Consider the following 24,795-nt stretch of genomic DNA (forward strand, 5'->3'; position numbering starts at 1 on the left):
ATTATCCTTGTGTTTACCTTTATACTCTTATATAGTTAAGCTTCTATTACTTAAATATGTCAGCTTTAAACAATATACTTTGACCTTTAACATTCCACCTTTTCTCCCCTTGTCAACATGACATTTGGGTTAGCTGTTATTTCTATGTTGTCAGAACATTTAACATTTATAGACCACTCTGCTACTTTTATGTCAATCTCTTTTTCTAGTCAAAATTTTACTGTTAAGAATATTCATTATTCATCCCCACTCCTTTAATGGATTTTTTTCTATAACTCATTGGATGGATGAAAATTCTGCTCTAGTAGATTCTTTAGGAGGAGCTCATGAACACAATAATCCCTAATTTTCTATATATTCAAAATTATTAATAGCCTTCACATTTCATAGCTTGAGTAAGTAAAATGACCTTTGTTCATACTTTTTTCTCTTATACATCTTGAATATCTTTTTTCTGATGCAGAATTTTGTTATAGAAAGATATCTACTCTGAGTCTTTTTTTCGTTTATGAGATTCAGTATATTTCAAGGAATACTTTCTTTATAATTACATTACATTAATATTAATAGGATATAGCTTAGTGTTGACAACACTTCTGGTGAGTTTTTGTCATCTGCCAGAATGTTATATTGATTTTCATCTTATATCTTGTGGTGTCTTTTGGTCATCTAAGGATGACCAAATTTCTTTTATATTATTCATATTTAAAGTAGATGGATTCTCCTGAACTAGAAACAAGAGTTCTTCTAAAAATGGTGGTAGGAATATCCAAGGACCCTTTTCTAAGCTTCATGTGTCAAAAGTTTCTTTATGAATTGTTTCAATGATGATTTTAAATATGACTCTTTTGAGTCATATGAATATGACTCTGGCTGCTTTTGTTCTGATCCTTACATCCTACTTTGTTTCAGGAAGGTTTCTATCTCCTGTCCTGTTTTACAGGTTTCTTCACAAACATCATCTTCAAATGTGGTGTATCCACGTTTGGTTGTTATATCATGCTGGTATTTTCCACCTTTATATTTTGAAATTTGCCACCTTTATATTTTCCTAAAATTTTCTTTGCCTCTCTTTACTTTTCCCAGCTCCTGCCGTATTTAATTAAGAACCTCTGGTCTCAGAACGAAAACTAATTTTTTAAGTAGAGAGTATTTGCTGCAGATTTATAATCTTTCCAGGCTTCAAGACTTTATCTTCATTCCATGTTCTTCTCTGTAGCACCTTTACAACTTTCTCTTTGGGTTTGCTAATCAACTCTACCTTTGTCAGAATTTATATAAGATTTAAAGTTTGCCAGTTTTTTCTGTCTTTTAGATTTGTTGACAGTATAGCTTGGGTGTGAGATTTCTATTGCTTCACTAGCATTATTTGGGGTAATCCTAGCTACTCTAACAAATAAACCCAAATTCTAATGTCTGACTAAAGGCAAGTTTGTTTCTTGATCTTGTGAAAGTCCAATGTGAGAGTTTAGACTGATTGGTGTATTTCCTCCATCTGGTGATTTAGAGCTCCAGACTTCTAGTGTGTTGTTCCACTTGGCTGGGCTTCAGAGTCCTCCATATTCAGTTGAAAGACAGAGGTAGAAAATATAAAGAAGACAGACTTATTTCTTAACCACCTTACCCCAGAATTGACACATTACCACTTCTGCTCACAATTTTAGGCAAGAACTATTCATATGATTTCACCTAAAAGTCAAGTCGAGACTCTCTAGACTTTGCAGGAAAGGGGAGCTGTTTCTCAGAAACAACTCTAAACAACGGAAAAGAAGCACAAATATTTGATGGGTTGTCCTGTCACTGTTTCCCTTTTTATTCTGTATGGGTTCCTGGAGAAGTGGGCAGATTCAGCACAAATTTGCTGAAAGGAAAATCCCCGGGATAAATTTTAATGAAACCAAATGCAAGCAAAGTGACTGCTTTCTAAATATTCTTTGTTATTTGTTGTTTCTGCTATTAATTGATTTTATTTTTGCTGAGGACTCATCTGGTCCTTTGTTTTTCTTCCAAAGATTATGTAATCATGCCACAGAGAATCCAAAGAGAACTTAATAATCGCTGTGGTTTTAAAGTGTGAATCTAAAATTTTGTACAGATAATGTCTACAGCTATGCCACCCTGAACAGGCTCAATCCCGTCTGATCTCGGAAGCTAAGCAGGGTCGAGCCTGGTTAGTACTTGGATGGGAGACCACATAGGAAGACCTGGTGCTGTAGGTGTAAAAAAATAAAAATAAAAAAAATAAATAAGGGATTGTAAGCTGACAAGGTCCTTGCAATCTGTGAGGTCAACCAAGGGTTACCTCGCCTAAAAAATAAAAATAGCCAGCTGAACTCTATGTCTTAAATAGCAACGTGGGGTCTGACTTTAATTTTAATCTATAAGCAATGAGTTTATAGATGGAGAATGATGAATTTTGTATCCATTTATCCAGTGACTACTTCAGATGAAATCATTCTAGGGTCTTCTTGAAAATTAATTGCAAGACTTTGCTAATTTATATTGACCAATACCTGGGAACATGACTGACAATTGGGAAAGTAATTTAATTACAAGTATAAGTACTTGAAATCTTGGATTCCATTTATTAGCTGAAGCAGCACGGACTCACTATTTGCTTAGCCAATTAATACCTCGGTAAGGGCATATGCAAATAAAATTCAAATGAAAGAAATTTCTTATAAAAAAACAAAAGGAAAAATTCAGGAAGATATAAATGTTGGAATGGAGTGATTGCTTACTTACTCCTAACTATGCACCTCTGGGAGTCCAAGAAAATATTCCTTTATTAAGCCATAACTTCTTAATTCACAGAAATAAGCCATTTACTAGGCATGGAACTCATTGATTAAGAGGGCTCACACAATGTGAGTCCTTTTTCCAAGTCTCACTCAGTGTGACCTGTTGATATCTTCCAAGTGATTATGCATTGGGAAAAGAAAAATACTTGTGATATTCTGAAGATAATTAGATACTGACTCTAATCTACCACTAACTAATACCCAGAATTAAAAACCACAAATGCGATCAACCAATTAATGTTAGGGCTTATAATGGTCAGATGATAGAGTGATTTAATAAAAAGAAATCATATGCAGGAATCAAAAGTAATTCCACATATCTTAGAGTATTCAACTGTTTCACATAACTGTATTTCCAGTAGCAAATTAACATACCTTTGGCACCTGATATGTAGCTATTGATTCAGACTGCTTTTTCTTAAACTAATAATTTAAAATAATTAAAATAGTGCAAAAGTGGCAAGAAGAGCAGCAGACTTTCACTGTTTTACCTCAGGGCTATGTCAATTCTCTTGCTTTCTAATATTGTACAACCTAGAATGATATTGATCATTTTGATATCCTACAGAACATTATCCCATCCATTATATTGATATCAATACGTTAGTTGGATCAGGTGAGCATAAAATGGGAGGAATCACAGATGCCTTGAAACACAGCATGAGAGAGAATAAACAATAAATCCCATGAAAATTTAGAAGCTTGTCACATCAGCAAAATATTTAGGAGTCCATGTAAAATATGCCCTCTAAAATGAGAGAAAAATTGATACACATTACACTGTACAATAAAGAAGCACCATATTTATTAGGCCCTTTTAGATTTTAAAAGCAACATATATCATACTTGAGTTCACTATCTCACCTATTTACTGGGAAACCCATAAGGTTGCCAGATTTAAGTCGTTCCCAAAGCAAAAGAAGGCTTAGTAGCAGGTCCAAACTATAGCATAGCCTATCCTACTATTTGAGCCTTATAACAAATCAATTCCAGTGGTAATAAATGTGTGACACAGAGAAATATATTGTACCTCTTGGCAATCCCAAAGAACCACCACAATTCAGAACTGCTTCTAGGGTTTGGAGTAAAACAATGCCTTCTTCTGATGAGGACTAGTCTCAGTTTGAAAAGTCAGCTCCTGGCTTACTATTGAACTTCAGTAAAGACTGAATACACTCAGTAAAGATCGTATTCCTGGAACCTCAAAATACAAAAAGATTACAACACTCAAAGTGCTCATTTGTGAATGGAATTATTTCATCTTTTGAATCATGTGCAGGAGTATGTCATTATTCAATTGATGCTGAGTGTGAGATAGGCCCTAGCAGACCAGAAAGGCTGAATAACTTGCATGAATAGATCCTCAGGGCCCCTGTTTCTACTACTTTGTTGCCTTAGCCTTAACTACATCATAGGAAGTTCCCTATGGCCAGTAACCAAAGAGGAAAAAATGGGGTTAGTTTTATAGTTAGCAGAGAAAAAAAAAGTGTTTTGTTCTTTTCTGCATGATATTCTGTCACCAGCCAAAACTCAATAGCCACTATATTATAGAGCTCCTCAGGGCTAGCCCTGAATGACAGCAGTGAAAGAAATCTTTTCGGTTGGTTGGCTTGTCCACAGTCCACAGTAGAAGAGTTGGCCTGAAGTATTGATTTACACTAAAACTATTTCTTCAGCAACTCCAGAGATTTTGTAAGCCTTTAAATACTCAGTAATAAATCTATCTCTGCTCAAACCTGCCAAAGAGCATTATCGTCTCTGAAATGAACCCCGACCAATGAATGTTAACTAATATTTTATGACTTGACTGTATAATATATTGTTTATGATCATAGATGCATTAGAGTCAAATGACATATATAAAAGACAATTGTTGCTTTCATTTGCATTTAACAGAAATCATTCTTATATATATGGTTGACCTACAACAATCCTCATCTTGACAGAGTGGTAGAGCTATAATAATATAGACTGAGATTTTTTTTTTAAATAACTTCTCAGACTCTAAGGATATATAGAGAGGTGAATTTGACAAGTCAGAATGCATTTGCTTCGTGAGAACCACAAGAGGTTAAACACTATCTTTTGGTTAATAAGTCAACTGCCCTGAATACTTGAGGTCATAAAATGTCTAAGCTGTGATATGTTGGGAATTTTAAAATGCAGCTTTGCCTGACCTGGGTGAATGATTGAAATATTGATGTAGATATTACTCTGGAAAAGACATTAACTTACCTTCTTAATTTTAAAAGTCAGTATTGAGTTCCGTCTAGCTGGCCTGATAAATAAACCACAATTGAGAAAGTTGCAGCAACCAATACATACCTGATTTGACTGAAGAAGTGGGAAACTATAAAATAAATAATGTAAAGGTCTTGTTTTCTGGGAACCTTCAGGGCAAATATGCCTCCTTTGGAAATGTCAGTACAAAACATGTAAATAGTGACATTTAATCTATTTCCTTAGGAAAAAAAGAGTAAAAGTTATAAAGGTTGAAGGATTTTTTTTTTCTAGAGTAAATGGTGGCAATTCTGGAATTAATTGTTTATGAAATTTCTTTAAGGCTATGTATGATACAGAATAATACTGATAATAATCCCCATTAGCATTTAGCAAGTTCCTGTCATGTGACTGGCTCTGTAATAAGCATCTAGGATAATTTAAATAGCCTTGTAAAATTACAGAGGCAAAATCTGAAACTGGTTTGTCTGGCTCCAAAACTTGCAATTTTCCTCAGTACTGCTGAAATAAATATGTGTGGAAATACATTTGGAAAGACATTTCATAACAAAGGATGAAATGACTTAGGTGTTGATTTAATGCAGGAAAGTGCTATATCATTCATGCTACTTAAATGGCTTCACAATATTAGGATGATGAATATACTATAGAACACTGTAGTTTTCCCATATTTGGGCCCAGCTCTGAGATAAGTTGTCAGAGAGGTGATGGCACAAAATTCCTAAAACTCAGGGTTTTTTGCCCTTCTCTGGATGATCAGTGAGATAAAATACATACTGTTAGATGTATGCATTGCTTCCATTCTTGCCACTCCATTCATGTGCCCTTTATGGAAGCACGAGGATGAGAAACTAGTTGTTTATTAAATTTCTTCAGGGCTTTCTTCGGGGTTTATTCAATTTCTTTGATCTTCATACCTGCTCTACACTTTCTTCCCATGATAATGTCCTATGCTCCAAAAGTTACACATCAGTTTTTTTCTCAAATTCTCAAGCACCAGAACTGTCACTTTCTAAAGAAAGTTCTTCTCAACTAATTTCCAGGGGGAATATATGGTTTCTTATATCTTATATTCGTGCCCACTTAAGAACATCCACTGCAACAGTGACACTGAGTGATCAGATGGGTAACTTGACTCATCCAGTGGGGATTAGCCATCCTCCCTCCTCAGTCATCCCAGTGCTTTAACACGTAACACTGGTTAGCCGTGGTGGCCAAGGTGGAAGCAACACCTATACCCAATAATATATATTTTATCTCACTAAGACTGATTCTTGCTACTGAATGTCCAGCTCAATAGCAGCAGAAATTGACATGAAATCTTCACTATGGTACCAACCCTTAATGATGGCAAGTCGAATAGATCCTACCCTTTCTTCACTAGAGAGCAGCAACTTGTCCTTATTGGGATTGATGCATATCCTAGTTATGAGTTTAATTTTTCTACCCAGGGAGCCTTGGCCAGCAGAGCCCAAAGACTCATTGAATGTCTGACTAATTATAGTGTGATACTGTATAACATTGTTTTATACCAAGGAATCCACTAATCTTCCACATACTATATCACCTATCAGCTGCTGGACTGATAGAATGTTGACATGGCCTCTCACAGGTGCAGCTGAGGCGCTAGCATAGAGATGACTTGCAAGGTCAGGGCACATTTATGGTGCTGCTGTAAGCAAAATACTGAGTCCTAAAACCCAAAGGGTGAAAGACAGAGTGACTTCTCTCACCATTGTTCCCAGTGATCAGCTTGAGGAGTCTTCGTTTTCTATCAGCATAAGTTTAAGCTCTGCTTTACTTTTTCTCTGGTGGGAGTGGGACCTGGAGTTAGGAAGTATTTTTTTCACCAGAGGATCCAGTAACCTATGAATTGCCACCTGGTCATATAATGCTCTCAAAAGCACCAAAGAATAGAGTGCTAGCCACACAAACTGACCTTGATTATCATCAAGAAAAAGAGTTGCTGCTGCCTAGTGGAGGCAGATATGGCTGAAGCTCAAAAATTCACTGAGGTACTTGTTTTGCTTCCATGTTCAATAATAGCCATGAATGGGCATTTATAGCAACCATCACTGGGCATAATAACCATAGGAGCTCAGACTTTTGGGTGATGAATGTGAGTTTCTCCATCAGGCCATTAAAAGTACTGGCTGAGGAGTAGTTGAGAAGGGAGCTATCAGTTGTGGGTTCAGAAATAATTACAGTTAGTTCTACTAGTCTCCCTGTTTCATAAATTGTCACTGGCTCCTGCTTCAGAGAAGTAGTGAAAGGACATAATTTAAAGTAGGGCGTGTGTGAATCAGAATATTAAAGTGTGGATCTTAACCAATGTTATCAGTGCCTGGTTCATCTCTGGCTTTACTGTGTCAGTAGACTCTAGCTAACTTCCAGTTTTTAAATTGCTAGTAGCAGCATCTCTGCCTCAGGGCTTTCTCCAAAGCTACAAAAGGCCACTTTTGCCTTTGCATGTAGTAGTCAGAAATTGCCAGGAAATTAACAGCTCCTCCCCACACTCCAGCAGGGTCAGCTGTCAATCAATGACAAACAAGAGTTGGTGAATGACTATCCCAGGTCCCCAGTCAGAACTGGCAGATGTCACCTAGGAAAACTACTTGCCAAGATCATCGCTCATCCATTCTCCTCTTTCTAGAATTTTAGCCCCTTTAGTCTTAATCGTTACAGTAATTGTTTCTCTAATGCCTTTACTTTGGTAATTTTTTTTCTTTTTAATTTTAGCAACTTTTCTAGTTGATTAGTGGGAGCATGTTTGGTGCAAGCTAAGCTATCCTAATCCTAAGTAGTGAAAATCCTTTGTGAACCACTTCTAAGTTTCTAATGTAATGCCTGGCTGTTTTTTAAATATAAATAATAGCATTTATTGAGTAATTACTATTTGAACGCTCTATAATGGTCACCATGCATATATTATATATAATTATCCCATCTATAGGCAGTAGTCCTATTTTACATATTAGAAAATAAGCTAGAAAGAGGCTGGATAACTTTCCAATAATCATAATTTAATTAATAATGATATTCTTCTATTTGAACCCAGGTTTGGTTTCAAACTTTTTACTGCCTTTCCAGTGATCCTCAAGTTTTAGATGTACAGCAAAATTAAGTATATAAAGTGCATATTCCCAGGCATGAGAGATATTCTGATTAATTTTGTCTGTAGAGAACCTCAGAATCAGCATCTTTGGCAAGAAGTCCAGATAATTTAATGTATATATTCTAAGACTATATTTTGAGAAGCACTACCCTACATTGGATTGCCTATCTATTTTTTACCTTATGTAAGTATGTAAGCCTTAATGAAATTGTAATTTTCTTGAATTCAGAAGTCAAACATTATGCTTTAAATAATTCTTGTAGGATGTAATACAGCACATAGAAGGTCTTCAATAAATATTTTATGACTAACAGCAAATATTCCACAAGAGAGACCATGTACTTGATTTGATATTATTATGGTCTAGCAAGAATGAGGAAAAGCAAAAAAAAAAAAAAAAAGTCTAATTTTCAATAGTGTAAGAATCACAAGACATCTTTGCCTGCCTTGGATGAGAATTTAATTTAAAATGGGATTAACATTATACTTATCATATTAGATATAAGGCATATATATATATATATATATATATATATATATATATATGATTTATTGTTTTTAAAACCTAATCAGAAAAATATTATTTTAAGAAGGGGCTAATTTCAAGTCAAATCAGTATCTTTTTATCAAGAACATTATTTATTTATTTTTTTGACAATCGATCTTATGAAAAGGATCTTAGAGAAAAGTTCGGCTCCAATATTTAAAATTTTCAGTAACTTTTACAGAAATAGACCAAACTCCAAGGAATATTTTAAAGTTTTAGATATCAGTAAGAATCATTTTAATTCAGCATGCATTTATTTAGCATAAATTTTCATTTATTTTATCATACATGTATTTGATAGACAAATCATTCTTTCCAATTTGTTCACTGTGACTCCAGTAAATACCGAAGGTCTTTGAAACGGATTCTCCCATAAGCTACTTTTTTGGGGAAGTACAATGACATCTCATCTAACATGTATATGTTTTGGAGTTTTCATTTTTGTGACACAAACAGAACTTTAGTGTCAGCTTATTTAGTGTAGTAAGTACTTGGGGTAAGATTTTGGGCCACTAGATGATAAGAGAGCTCAACTTTCTATCAAAAAAAAATTTATACTAACAAAAATGACAATTCAGAAAAATGCTGACAGTAAGAACTTAACAGGTTAAACATACATAGATACTTTCTACTATCTAAAGTGTCAATGAGAGAGAAATAAGAAATATAAAATTAAAGCACAAAGCCGGACTTCTGGCATGAGAATACACTGTATTCCAGGTATGCTAATGGATATGATATTCAAATGAATGTCATCCTTCATGTGCGTAAAAGCAGAAGAAAAAGATTGAAAGCCAGTATTCTATTATTGCCCCTGAGTATTAAGCAAAGAAAACATAGCTCATAAAATAAAATATTTTTTTAAAAAACTATAAAAGCAAAAAAAAAAAGAGAGAGAGAGAAAGAAAAGAAAGAGAGAATTAAAAAGAGTAAGGAAAAAAAATAAAATTACCGAAGAATGACTAAGTATCGTAAAAGTCTTTATCGTAAAATTCCCCAATAAAAAAGCAAAACCTACTCTGAATAGGTAAAGAAATAAAAATTGCCTATAAGGTAAAATAGATGATGATAAAACAAAATGACAAAAATTTTGAAATATTGAGATGGAGTCCACTTCTGGGCAGGATGGATTAGGTTATAGCAGGCCAATGATCCCATTTCAATAACTAGATGATGTGAGAAAAATTTAAAATGTCATGTTTATATAGACATTGGAGAGCTTTGGAAGCAATGAGAACTGAAGAAAAGAAAATGCCTCTGAAGAGCAGGGCAGAATTTTTTCAATTCCAGGGTACTGAAAAGACAAAGGTTTGCAGGAGGAGGGAGGAATGTGAAAAACATAACAAACACTCACAACGGGATTTTTAGAAAATTAGGAACAAGAAGGAATTTTCTCAATCTAAAAAAGAGTATCTGCAAAAGCAGATACAGCAAACATCACATCGAATGATGACAGCTTTCCTCTAAGATGGGAAATATATAAAGTTATTCTCTCACCAATTCTAATCAAAATTAGACTAGAAATTCTATCTAGTGCCATAAGGCAAGAAAAAGAAATTAAAAATATTAAGATTGAAAAGAAGAAATAAACTACCATTGTATTCAGATGACAAATGTGTATGTAGAAAGTCCGAATCTATAATTATTAGAAATAATAAGTGAATATAAAAAGTTTAATATAGAAAATATTAATGTTTTTAAATTTTACCTTTGTAATTTTAAAACAAATAGATCTAAGACTTAGCAATAAATAAATCTAATGGAAAATGGGTATAACAACCATGTCAAAAAGTATAACATTTTTGAGGAAGCTCCATACTGTTTTTGATAGTGGTTGTACCAATTTGCAGTCCCGCCAGCAGTATATGAGGGTTTCTATTTCTCTACATACTCTCCAGTATTTGTTATTACTTGTCCTGTTGATTATAGCTATTCTAACAGGTGTGAGATGGTTTTGATTTGCATTTTCCTAATAGCTAGCAATGTTGAGCATCTTTTCATATATTTGTTGGCCATTTGTATGTCCTCTAGGGAGAAGTGTCTGTTCAGGTCCTCTGCCCATTTTTTGATTGGATCATTTGTTTTTTTGTTGTTATTGAGTTCTGTGAGTTCTTTGTATATTTTGGATACTGGGCCCTTATCGGAGGTGTTGCTTGCAAATATATTTTCCCACTTAGAATTGATCTACTATATGATCCAGCAATCCCTATACTGGGGATTTACCCCAAAGACTTGAAAATCCATATCTATAAAGATATTTGTACACCAATGTTCATAGCAGCATCATTCACAGTGGCCAGGACATGGAAGCAACCAAAGTGTCCTATGATAGATGATTGGCTAAAGAAGCTGTGGTACTTATATACAATGGAGTATTACTCAGCCATAAGAAGAGATGAAATATTGCCATTTGCAACAACATGGATATACCTCGAGATAATCATGCTAAGTGAAATAAATCAGAGAGAAAAAGTTGAAAATCACATGGTATCACTTATATGTGGGATATAAACCTAAAAGCAACAAAGGAACAGGACAAACAAACAGAGACTCATGGAAATGGACTATAGACTAGTGGTTTCCAGAGGGTAGGGGGTGAGGGAGGTGAGGGTGAGGAAGGAGGAGGGAGGGGTCAAATATATGGGAGTAGGGTAGGGTGAAGTGGGTAAAGGGGATCAAATATATGGTAGCTGAAGGAAACTGGACTTTGGGTGGTAAACACACAATAGAATATACAGATGTCAAATTATAATGTACTCCTGAAAATTATGTAATTGTATTAACCAATGTTACCCCAATAAACTTAATTAAAAAAAAAAAGAAAAGTATAAAATTAAAACAGGACTTTAAATAGAGGGATACACAATCTTCATAGATTGGAGGACTTAATATACTGAAGATGTCAAGTCTCCTTAAATTAGTTTATAGGTTCAATGCTACTCCAAAGAAAATTCCAACTGATATACTTTTTGAAAATCAAAAGCCAATTCTAAAATTTATATGGAAATTCAAAAGGCCACAAATAATAAAGGCAAACATAGAAAATCAGGAAAATCAGACCATACATTAAAGTGCTCTGATATTTAAGATGATGTTGTACCAGTACACAGATAAATAAAAACACCAGTACAGAAAAGGATTCACAGTCATCTAATATATGGTAGAGTTGACCTATAAGCACATGGAGAGAAGAAGGTCTTTTTAAAAATGATGCTAAATCAGTTGAATATTTATATGGAAAAAAAATTGACCCATTCTTTGTACTACATGTAAACATTAATTTGGTCATAGACTATAGACCTAAATGTGAAAAGTAAAGCTATAATTCTTTTAGAAGAAAACATATGAATAAGCATTCACAATTTGGGGTAGACAAAGATTTCTTCAATATTACAAAAAGCATTAATCACAAAGAGAAAATATGGCAAATTGCACTGAATTAAAATTAAGAACTACTGTTCACCTACAGATACCAAGAGAGTTTAATGGCAGGCCATAGGCTGGAGAATAATTTTGAAGACATATTTTATAAGGGATTTATGTCCAGAATATATTTGCAATGCAATTTTTAAAAGGTAGACAAGTTAGTAAAACACTGGACAAATACTTGAAAAGGTATGTCACAAAAAATAAAATACAAATGACCAGCACACTCACGACAAGGTATTCAACTTCATTAATTACCAAGAAAAGGTAAAATAAAGCCACAATTTTATATTTATACATTTTCATCAAAGTGGCTAACCTGAAAATGACAGAACAGAGCAAGTGCTGACAAGGGTAAGGAACAATTGAAATACTCATATTCAGCTTGCGATAGTGATAAAACTGCTTTGGAAGTCAGGTTGGTAGTAAATTCTAAAGCTGAATTGATGCAAAAGCTAGGACCCAGCAAGTCTACTCTAGGTATGAACACAAAAGAAATGAGTTCATATGTAAATCAAAAGATGTGTACATATAGGAGCTTTATTTTAAAAAAAAAATAGCAAAAACTTGCAAACTGATGCCAATCGACTATAAAATTAATAAACTGCGATATACTTGTCCAATAGAATATTAAGCAATGCAGATGAACAATCTACAGCTACAAACAACTGCATGGATGAAACTCACAAGCAATGTTTAATGAAAAAAGCCAGAAGAGTACTTAATGTATAATTCCACTCACAGAAATCTTAAAAACAGAAAAAGTAATCTAAATTGTTATAAATTATAATAATGGTCATCACAGGGATTAGAAGTGGCTCCTGGGGTACAGGTAATGTTGTTTCTTCATATGGACACTGTTTATATGTGGGAATGTGTTCACTTGGTAAGAATTTATTGAGTAATATATTTATTATAATTTGTACTTTGCATATAAATTAAATAAAAATTTGCAAATTATATATGTTTCATAAAGGAAATAAATATAATTTTGAGTGTATAAACCAGAAAATTAGGTAATATTAAGTCATTGTAAATGTAGAACATAAGGCAAGGTATTTTTCATACTATAATCATATGTGTATCACTGGTAAATCAATGTCATTTCAAAATAGTACCAGTGACTTTCCTAAATGAATTTACTGAAATTAAAGCATCATTTTAAGTTAAACTTTAAACAAACTTTATTATGTTGGAAGCAGGAAAGGGATATTAGAGTCTGGTTTGGAAAATTTCTAGTTTACCTTAGAGTATTGCCTAAATTTTATGCAAAATGTCTTTCAAATGCAATCTGTTATTGCAGAGAATGGATTTGAAGGTTTCAGTTTATTCATTTATTATATACTTCTGAAATGGTATATAATAAGTAGATGTATAAGAGAGTAGCTTTCATTTGTTTTGCCAAGGATAACATAAAATTTAAAAACAGCTTAAATATTTACATAAAACAATCACTGGGAAAGAGAACATCTCATGTAATATGCACCAAATAGTTTGATAGGGGATAGAAAATGTTCTAAGGAAAGGTTTAGAATGGCATACCCTTCCAAGAATAAAATAAACTATTACAGCAATACACTCCTCAAAAGTACTATTTATAAATAATATAAAATGTAAGGTTTTAATTATCTACATAAATATGAAAATGTATTTCAATAATAAATAAATATGATTATTATAATTATGTAATTGTAGCTTATTTTTGAAAAGATAAATTATAAGGATCAGTTCTACAAATTTTGCAGTCAAAGAAGTCACACTGGCCCTCCTCTTTATACAACGAAAAATTCTGCTGTGGTTTGACCATATATGAATTCTGGAAAGAATCCACAATATTTCTGTTTTGTCTTGTCTCTCCTTTGGATCGCTTTTCATTTTGGAACAATACAACCTATTGATTAATAGCTTCGGTGACCTACAAAACTGAGATAAGTGTAGACTCAGATCCTTTTCTTCGATGTCCTATGAGCTCTGGTAAATTATTTAGCCTTGCTAATCCTCAACCTTCTCATCTGTAAAAAAACTACAAAATATTTATGATGAACTTACACATAATACATTTAGCACAGTATCTGGCAATTAATATGCATATCAAATTGTCTTACTTTCATTCTAAGAAATATTAAATGTCACCTGATACTATCAAGTTTAGTCCTCAGGAATACAGTGATATATCTTTAAAATCATGGTCCTAAATCCTTTTCTTTGTTTCTATAAACAAAATTATAACAAATCAAAATATAATTGATAAAAATACAACTCTCTCATACATACAAGATATATACTTTCCTCAGTGTATGATCAACTTCTAAGTCATAAAACACTATTATAGAGAAAGGAGTATTATAACAAGCCTTATAAATTAAGTACTCTTGGATTTAACGCATAGCAAACCTATTATATGATAAATTTTTATATGTTATTAAACTTGTATCTGGAATATGTTTTTATGTTTTGCTAGTGGTTTTACAATTTACTATATTTCAGGATGAGTTCAGAGCATGATAAAATATTTAATATATAACAATTTCTCCATTCTCTAACTCAGGTCTAGGTAAACATTTTCTATGAAAGACTGGATAGCAAATATTTTAGGTTCGTGAGCATGAAAGAAGCCACAGATAATTAGTGAAAAAATGAGTGTAGCCGTGTTCCATTTAACGTGACTTATTTATGGCAAACTGATTTTGGCTTATGTGCTGTGGTTTGCCAACGTAGTGAACTTGGTGAACACTCAGTATTTATTACACAGTGAGTTTCAATACTCATAGAATCATAACCTGTATTGACAATTTTTTAAATTATGAACACTTCTAATTTAAAAGTAAGTCAATTCATTTCTCCTTCATTTCAAATTTTCTACCATTAATTGGAGGATTATCAAAATGAAGTAGAAAAAAATCTATCAAGTTCACTGAGAGTCTTCCTACAAAGTAATTAAAACAATGGCTAACATGTTATTGTAATTTATATTTAGATAGTACCCTCATGAGAAATTGCATCATTGGTTCCTCGGAACTAGATATTCTGTTCATTATTGTAAGTGGAGTATTGAAGTCTCTTATTATTATGTATGGATGTTTCTTCCAGGTAAATTGAACTTTTATCATTACACATTTTTTTTTTGTCTCTCGTGACTGTTTTTGAATTAAAGTCCATTTTGTATGATATAAGTATGATCACCCCTGTTCTCATGTGGTTGCTATTTACATGCTTTTTCCATCCCTTCACTTTCAGTTTATATATGTCAAATCTAAAGTAATTTTCTTATAAACAGCATGCAGTTGGGAATTATTTTGTATATTAATTCAGACATTATTTTGATTGGGTCATTTATATTTTATAATTATTGGTGGGAATGACTAGTACACCATTTTGTTAATTGTTTTCTGTCTGTCTTTATTTTTGTCCACTTTTCTTCTCTTGCTATCTTCCTTTGTGTTTCATTGATTTTTTTTTCTTTTGGTATTTTTTGATTCCTCTCAATTTTGTATATGTTCTATAAGTATTTTCTTTGTGGTTACCATGGGGCTTATATAAAACAAGTTACAACAGTTTATTTTAAGCTGATAACAAATTAACTTCAGTCTCATACAAAAACTCTAAACTTCTACTTCTCCACACTCTATATATGGATGTCACTTACAAAAGAAATAGAAAGCATGACAGGGGGCAGGGAGCAATACAATTAGAGAAACATTTGTGAATGCTACACCCTAAGATGTAGCCCCACTGAAAGGATAAGATTTAATTAGATTATTGAACATTCTCCCTATCTTATACCTTAGTATCACACCAACAGGTCTACATTACAATAGCAATGGATTGCAGCTAAAGAGCTGGAAAATATCAACTTACCTGAGGAGTACTTAGGGAAGCCCACAAGAAGAAGAGACAAAAACAGGTACACTAGAGGAATTTGAAGCATTCAAAGGAAGCATCTGCCACTGTATATACAATAAATATTACACAGAGCTCAGTTCCTAGCCAAATTAAAATTTATTTTTACACCAAAGTTCTTTTTATCTCAGTTCCTTTTGCATAAAACAAAACAAAACAAAACAAAAATAGAAAGTATGACAAAAAAGCAAGAGAAATCAGTCTGAAGAGACAAATTAATATCAGAAACAGATTCAGATGACACTATTAGAGAATTTAAAATGACTATAATAAACATGTTAAAGGCTCCAATAGAAAAAGTAGAAAACATGTAAAATAGGTAATGTAAGAAGAGATGTAAAAAGAGAAAGAAAGAATCAAAAAGAAGTGCTAGAAAAAGCACTGTAACCGAAGTGAAGAATGTCTTTAATGGGCTTGGCAGAAGACTCAAAATGACCTAGGAAAGAATTAGAGAACTTAAAAGATGGGTCAATAAAATATTCCAAACTAAAATGCAAAGGAGAAAAAAGAAAGGAATGAATAAGAAGAACAGAACATCCAAGATAATTGGGACAATATAAAAAACATAACATGTATAATTGGAATAATGGGGAAAAAGCCACCTCAGTACATCATATTCAATCTTCAGAAAACAAAACAGAAAATCTTGAAAGAAAAGAGACAAAAAGCACCTTACCTACAGAAGAACAAGACTAAATTATGGTAGACAGCTCATCAGAAACCATCAAAGCAAGAATACAGGAGAGTAAAATATTTTAATTGTTCAAAGTAAAAACCACTAACCTAGAATCCATATTTGGTTAAATTATCCTTCAAAGGTGAAAAAGTAATGAAGACTTTCTCAGACAAACAAAAACAGAGAATTCATTGCCAGCAGACAATGAATTTCTGACCTTCAAGAAATGTTTAAAGGCAGGTTTTGTTAAGCAGAAGGAAATTGCTATATGCTGAAAATTTGGATCTACATAAAGGAAGAGAATCAGAGAAGGAACAAATAAAGGTAAAATATACTGTTTTATTTTTTTAATTTTATTTTTATTAATTGAGCTAAAAGATAACTGTTAAAGTATTAATAGTAACAGTGTATTGGGCATTACCGCATATAAAAAAGGGGAAGGGAAGAGAAAAGGAAGGGAAAGGGAAGAAAAGGAAAACAAGTAAAATGAGATATCACGAGGGATGAGAGGGAGGAACTGAGAATACCCTTCTTAAATACACCTACATTTCACACAAAGCACTATGGTGTTATTTGAAGGTGGGCATATATCATTTAAAAATCAAGATCCAACTACATATTTTTACAAGAAATCAACTTTATAAATATATAAGGGCTCACACAGAATAAAAGTAAATGGAAGGGAAAGATAAGCTAAGATTAATTAGCAGAAAGCTAGAGCAGCCATAATAATTTTTGACAAATCACTTAGATGCAGAAAAAGCATTTGATGAAATTAAACACCTTTTCACAATTAAAAAAAAAAACCTCTCAACAAACTAGAAATAGAAGGAAATTGCCTTAACATAATAAAGGCCACATATGAAAAGGCCACTGCTAATATCATACACAGTGGTGAAAAACTGAAAGCTTCTCCTCTAAGATCATAGTCTAGAGGAGCCTAAGAAGACATATTGACTGAATGTGATGGGGTCCCCTGGATGGAATCCTGAATCAGAAGAAGGACACGAGGCAGAAACTAAGGAAATCTGAATAAAGTATTAATTTTGGTTAATAATATTGTGTCATATTGTTTCATTAATTGTGAATAATGTACAAAACTAATGTAAGATGTTAATGATAGAGAAAATTGCTATGAGGTATATGTAAACACTAAAGCATTTTTTTCAACTTTTCTGTATATCTAAAACATTCTAAATTTTTTAAATCATTAAATTATACTTTTTAAAAAAGCAATTAAAACACTTTCAGCTGAATAAATACAATCATAAAATTAATAGCCTTGTTGAAAATTGAGCTAGACTAAAAAGGAAATCAAAATGAAAATCACGAATTATTTATAAAATTATGTAAAGAGGAACAGACCTCAATTCACTTGATGTGAAAATGTAATTCCTGGGAGATGATATTGTGCAATGGTAGATTAGATTGCCTAGAGATGTGTGATTCTAGTAAAGTTACTTAACCTAGCTCTTACTTAGTGCCCTCATCTGCAAAATGATGATGATTCCAGAATCTCCCCAACTGATAACAATAAAGGAGAATACACTTGGAACACCTTGGAGTCTGGCACATAGCCAAGTGTTCTTAAATGATTTCTGCCTAATTTTTGTATTCATTCTTCCTTCTCCTTACCTTCTTCTCTTATTCCTCTCTCTTATTTTCCTCAATCTGTTTTTTTTGCTCTTTAATAAAAAGTTTAAAAATGAACAACTGATACAACAATATTGTTGATTCTCAAAAATATTTTGTTGAGTTTAAAGATCCATGTAATAAAGAGTACATATTGGATGATTAAATTTATATTAAATTCTAAAAAGAGAAAATTAATATGTGGTTATAAAAATCACAAAAGTGATACCTTGAGAGTCAGAGATTGACTGCAAACAGGTACAAGGGAACTTACTGGGGTGATAGATTATCTTGATAGATTTTGAGTTACAAGAGTGAATGTATTATCAAAACTCATTGAAATACATGCTTAAAAATCTGAATATTTCACTGTATGAAAAGTTATCTCAGTTAAAAATTACATATTTCATATACCCTGTTAACAAAGTGAAACTTTCTAGAATTAATAATACTTTTATAGTTCACAGATATTTCCTCATTTGTATATAAAAGCATGATTGCATGCATATAGATAGGGGATGTGTTCATGGCCTATGTTTATTTTGTTTCCACTTCTGTTATATACTTTGTGACTTTCACCTTTTCTTCCAATTATGGATTTTCCTTTTTTAACTCTCTGAATATCACCTGTTTTCTCAGAGACTTTTCTGGTTTATTAAAACACATTTCCAATTGGTATTGTAAAGCAATAGTATCAATACACAGCATTTTTAGATGAGCACAAGACATGATTCCTTTGGAAGAGAACTGAAACACAACCCCGTGTACCATACTCAACATATGCCTAAACATGCTGCCGGTCAACTTAATTACATTTCATTATACTAGGCTTGAAACTTAGACTGTGGGTTTTGGGTAGAACATTTTGCAAATTACTATAGCAAAAATGTTCTTGAGACTTCAGTTATGGATATTTATAATTTGATAGACTACAAGATCGAAACTCCATTGTACGTATTGAGGAAAGAGCAAGGAAGAATGCCTGATGAGGTGTTTTGGAATTCTAATCTTCTAGGTAGTCAAATGATACTACTAGCTAGGATGATGCAAAAGATGGGCTGTTAGACAAGACAGATTGAAAAGAAACTAAGTCTTAATTACATTATTGTTATCTGAGATTTAGGCTTGGAACAAGGAAGGATGATTAAAGGAAGAAAGAGGTTGGTATTCAGTCTCATTGTTTTAACTTCATCCTAATTCTTCAGTTTGATAGGCAACCCCTAGAAAAATAGGAGCATTGGACATAGGTTCAGTCTTCTCCTTCCCTCTCCAAAGACAAGTTGGACGTTGGGATTTTTTTTTTTTTTTATCGCCTTACTTTGCACTAAGCCAGAGAGTGGGACCACGGTATGCACTAGCTTACTAGTTCAAGTCACAGTCTGTTCTTAATTACCCTAGGTGACTAGTAGCACTCCAAGACAGGCAAGACAGAAGCCAGTGCCTTGAGCAGCCTCTAAAAAACATCATGTTGAATTATGGTCTAATTCTTTCCTTCCCTCCTGGGGGAGAAGCTGGGAACTAGGACTTTCTTCCTGATCATATGAATCTGTGCTGGAGTAGGGCTTATGGTGAAAACATATCCCTAATATTTCTATGGGCTTTAATCTAGCTGCTTCCACTCTTGTCTGAGATTCAGGAACTTCTGAACCAGTTTGTGAATTTCCTCACAGAGGGAATAGTTCTGTGTGTTCTTGTTGAATCCATGTGTCTGTAGGAGGAAAGAGAGTCCAGGGCTTCCTATTTTGCCAACTTGTTGAACTTGCCTCCCAGCTTATTCCTTATCCTTTCGAATTCTGGCTTCGGCATTCTTGGGAATTCTGGACGATGCACCAAGGCCAAAGGAATATAAGTCCATGAAACTTTTTTGAAAGGATTTTGAGAATATGATACATTAACAAAAAGAAGTGTCTATGAAGAATCTAAAAGGAAATAAATGTGAAGTAGCAAGAATTCAGCAGCAAGATTCAGCTGCTAAATAAATATTCAATTGACATGATTCAGCAAGAAATCTGTCTCTGTTATATTCCTAGACATATTTTATAGAAAATCAAGTAATAGACATTTGGATCTATCAGTCTCCTGTGAGTTTAGGTAATATAAGTCATTTTCCCAAACAACCCTGAGTAAATGGCTACATTTGATTTTCTGGACCAGAGAAATCATCTTCAAGACTCTACCACTTGTAAAAAACCTTCCCTAATATAGATAGATATTTATTTACTTAAGAAACAAATTTTTAATTAGATTTTATAGTATGGAATAGAAAATATGCTGTGTTTTGTGTTGTAGATGCCTATAGCTTAAAAGGTGTAGATTTAATTAAAGTTAGGCATCTAATGTAAAATTAAAAATTCCACCAAATGTTAGTCTCTCAAAAGACATTATCTTGGGTATTAGTATAAAAGAAAATAAATAGAACACTTGGTCCTTCCCCAAAATAGTTTCTCTGGAATACAAATGTAGTGGAAATAAATATTCAACTGCTAATCCTAAATACAAGATTTTCTTCTCAGACTTCAATATACTTCATTGTCCTCTGCTTGTGCTTGACCTCCAACAGCTGGTACTTGTCTCCTACAGTAATCAAAAGGAAGAATATGAAAATAAAATGAAAGAGAAAAGCAATATTTTATTCCCAAACACACACAGCTTTCCATCCAAGAGGGACTTTCTGAAATTTGAAGTGATGGCTTCCAAGTTAACTGGCTCTGACTCTGAAAGCCAGTAGTGGCTGGTTCCACAGTTTTTGCTGAAAATATCCACTTTCAGTACAACAGGAGAGGAAGCTTGATGAAGAATAAAAGTGATGGAATTAAAAATCAAAACACTTGGATTTTACTCCTCACCAATAAACTGCAAGACTTAAGTTGAATTATTTTGCATTTCTTTGTCTCCATATTTTTTATGAGATCTTGATCCTCTGACATTACATGGTTTCTATGGATTGCACTGAAAATGCTGTACTTTGCATGCATGTGAGCACTTAAGCCTACAGCCTTAAAACATTCTGGCGTATCTTGGGCTTTGCAGTCAGATAGATCTAGGTTTGAATCTTTGTTGGGTCGCTTACTCACTGCATTCTCATTATAATATGGAAAGGGTCAGTATTTATGTAATTTAGGGGGGTTTGTGAGGATTTAATTATGCAACGAATGTTATTCCGCAGGACAAAATAGGTGTTTTGTAAATGCAGTTGTCTTCCCCATTGACCCACCTGTATTTAATCAGAGTTACTATTTTAAAAGAGTTCATTTTGGAAGAGTTTGCCAAATGTCTAATTCTGTTATACCACAGAATCTAGTTCAAAGGAAATATCATGTAACCTAGGAGTTAGGAAACTAAAGTTTTGGTTTCATTTTTATCCACAGCATTAAACAAAGCACAAACAATTAAAGAATCTGTTTGAGTTCTCATATATAACACAGAGATAACAAAATCTCTCCTGATTATAACTGACCATATAATTTCTAATGAGATACTTTGAGAGTTAAATTGAGTTCTACTTATAGGTCAAGATATCATGCTATGGCCACTTTAACTAGAAGGTTATAATAGTGCCAACTGAGAAGACGAATGTGAAATTACAAAACACTATACTACCTGCCTAAGAGATGACAGATTTTATACTAAATGGACAAAAAAAAGTCCAATTTTGCTTCTGCCATCCTGATCTTTTTTTTTTTCCCAGTACTTAACTTATGTCAGGTTCAAAGTATTCAGAACTAGGGGGATTATTTTTGAATGTCTCAATATCTGTACACCAAGATGTCTTCAGTACCAGGGGACAGGATTCTATAGCAAACTCACAAGTATATTGGAAAAAGTCAGAAAATCAAAGCTACTTCTAGTAATAAGTGATCATGTACAAGGTGAAGGTATATATCTTCATGAAACAAGTTTATATTTCAATTATAAATTTTAATATATCCAAACAGATGCAGTTATAAAAATAACTTTTTGTAATAACTTTATTAGATGTGTTTCAGTTTTAAGCTCAATTTTCCAATTTGTAACATCAATGAATCAGTGCAAAGCATAACACTTCAACTACTGTTCATTGCTTATAAATGGAATTTTTTAAAATTATCATTAAATTTTATTAGAATGCAGGCTGGACTGTGGTCATAGACCTCCTGCGCTTCACATCTTTAGGAGGATGTGAAATAGCACGACCTCACCCTTGAGTCAATAGCCAGCCATTGACCTTCATTACAAACTAAGTGGCTGTTTTCAGGAGCAGTACCAAAGATAAGGAAGTTTTAACTTGGCAGAACTGAGGAGAGATCCAGACTGAACAGATTTCAATAAAAGTTATGCAGAAAGATGACTGGCTGGGAGCACTGTTGTTCATGAAATTATGGCTGGGATGAGACAGCCTTCTCTCAAGCTATTGCAGTTGATATAGGCAATTTTCAAAGAAATTGTGTTACTAGTGATTTTCAAAGAAATGGCAGTAAAAAGGTAGCTTCCTGTTTCTATTTAGGAACTGGTACATGGCTGAAAGGGAAGAATCAATAGAACATGAATCAGATATACTCCTTGTGATTTCTATGTCTGCAGGTAGAGTTTCCCATAATTGCCATTCATTTTCTTCAATTCAACAATTATTTTGTTCACTTCATAAGTAATTGACACAGCTTTGGATGCTGGGGATACGTGGGTAGGAGGAAACAAAATTTCCTCTCCTCTTGGCATGAACACATATGATGTGAAGCATCTTTTCACATGGCTATTTTCCATCTATATATCTTCTTTGGTGAAGAAGATAGAAAAGAAACAAAATAAATAAGTAAATTAGATAGTCTATCTATGAGGGATAAATGAACTGGAGAAAAATAAAGCAGCAAAAGTGGTGGTGAGGGATTAGTATTGTAAATTTGAAATTGGGTGGTATGTGAAAACCTCATTAAGGACAGTCTTATGAATAATGTAATACTTATATAAAACTGGCTACTGTGTAAAAGTATACACCTCTCTATAAGGTGTATACACACTAAGAATAAATTCAATAATGGCTTGAAATTCAGCCAGGGCAGAAAGTAAAATGAAATTGACTTTCTAGGCTAGCATTTCTCAAAGTCTGGATCTAACCTGCACCAAAGTTACCTGAGGTACATGTTAAAATGCAGATTCTTCACTCTCAACCCACAGCTAGCGAATCAGAATGCCTAGGCCAGGGTCCTGGGAATTGTCATTTATCAAGCTTTTTCGATGATTCTAAGGGACTCTAAGACTGTCTAATGCAAAAACGTTAAGACTCAAGTAAAAATCCACTCATTTATTTATTTAACAAATATTTTCTGAGTGTTCTAAATTGTATAACTGTCAGGTCTGCAGAGATGGACTCATACTTCAGATGGTTTTGATTCAATTGGGGCAGCTAGATATTCAAATAAGTGAACAAAAGAACAAAGAAGAAGCTTGCAATGCGGAGTTTCGGTTCGGAGAAAAACAGCTAAGGAAATTGCTGACTTTTTTTCTCATATCTTTTACTTGCAAAAATAATCCATTCATGGAAAGGCCTTGAATGTGTATTCTCTGCACCCAAGTCAGCTATTACTTTCTGGTCTTCATGGAGCTCTAACACTGTGTCCAATGATGCATTTCATGTAAAAATATTTTTTTGTGGTTGCAGGAATTCTATGATGGTAATACAAACATTCCCATTTGGTTGTTTATTCATTTGGTGAACAGTTATTGAGGACTACAGAATATAAATGTTCTAGAGGAAGGTAAGAACAGACCAATAGATGGGTGCCATAAAATACAATAGATGTCCATGAATTTATGTGCTTTAGGAACACAAGGATGAAGTTACTAACTGCTTTGACTTCTGGGGTTATTTTTCACAAAAGAGATGACACTTGGTTTAGGACTTAAAGGATAAGTTAGACTTTGCCAGGTAGAGGAAAAGGAAAGGATGTTCGCAGCATAAATCAGAGCAGGTACAGATGCACAAATGCAAAAGAGTGGATTTATCCACATTGTAATACAGCTAGGCAAAGACCATTTAGCTTCTTTTTTAACAGTTGATGACCATCATCACTGGTCAATAGAAGTTATCAAAAATATTGCCAATCACTAGAATCAGTGTCCTCTAATATAAATAGTTTTTTTTTTTTTAAGTTTAAAATAGCCCCTAGTGGATAAAGAATCAATAATTCCAAATTGAACTCCATGTCAGTGCCATTTCTCCCCTTGGTATGTCCTTCTCAAGACAGTGGCTGAATGTAAGAGAAGCTTATGGACTGAACGGTATGGAAGAGAATCACTTGTGTGGCCTTTATGCCAGTTTCTGCTGTAGGGAAGATTCTCATTCACTAGTGCCATCAACTGAGGTACGGGGAGGCTAGACAATCACTTTGCCTCTGTGGTGTGATCTCTTGGCCTTGTCAGATCCCAGTAGTGGTCCTAGCTAACTTTCCTTAGTGAATGGCAGTGTGGACACCACTTGAAT

At 33.5% G+C, this 24,795-nt stretch overlaps 1 pseudogene; it reads left to right on the forward strand.

Annotated features, from left to right (window-relative positions):
* Positions 1-2,100: 2,100 nt before the first annotated feature.
* Positions 2,101-2,219, forward strand: LOC120615171 (uncharacterized; annotated as a pseudogene).
* The last annotated feature ends 22,576 nt before the right edge of the window (positions 2,220-24,795 follow it).

Source organism: Pteropus medius, unplaced genomic scaffold (genome assembly GCF_902729225.1).
Source record: "Pteropus medius unplaced genomic scaffold, Ma_sr-lr_union100, whole genome shotgun sequence".
In the NCBI taxonomy this organism is placed as follows: Eukaryota; Metazoa; Chordata; class Mammalia; order Chiroptera; family Pteropodidae; genus Pteropus; species Pteropus medius.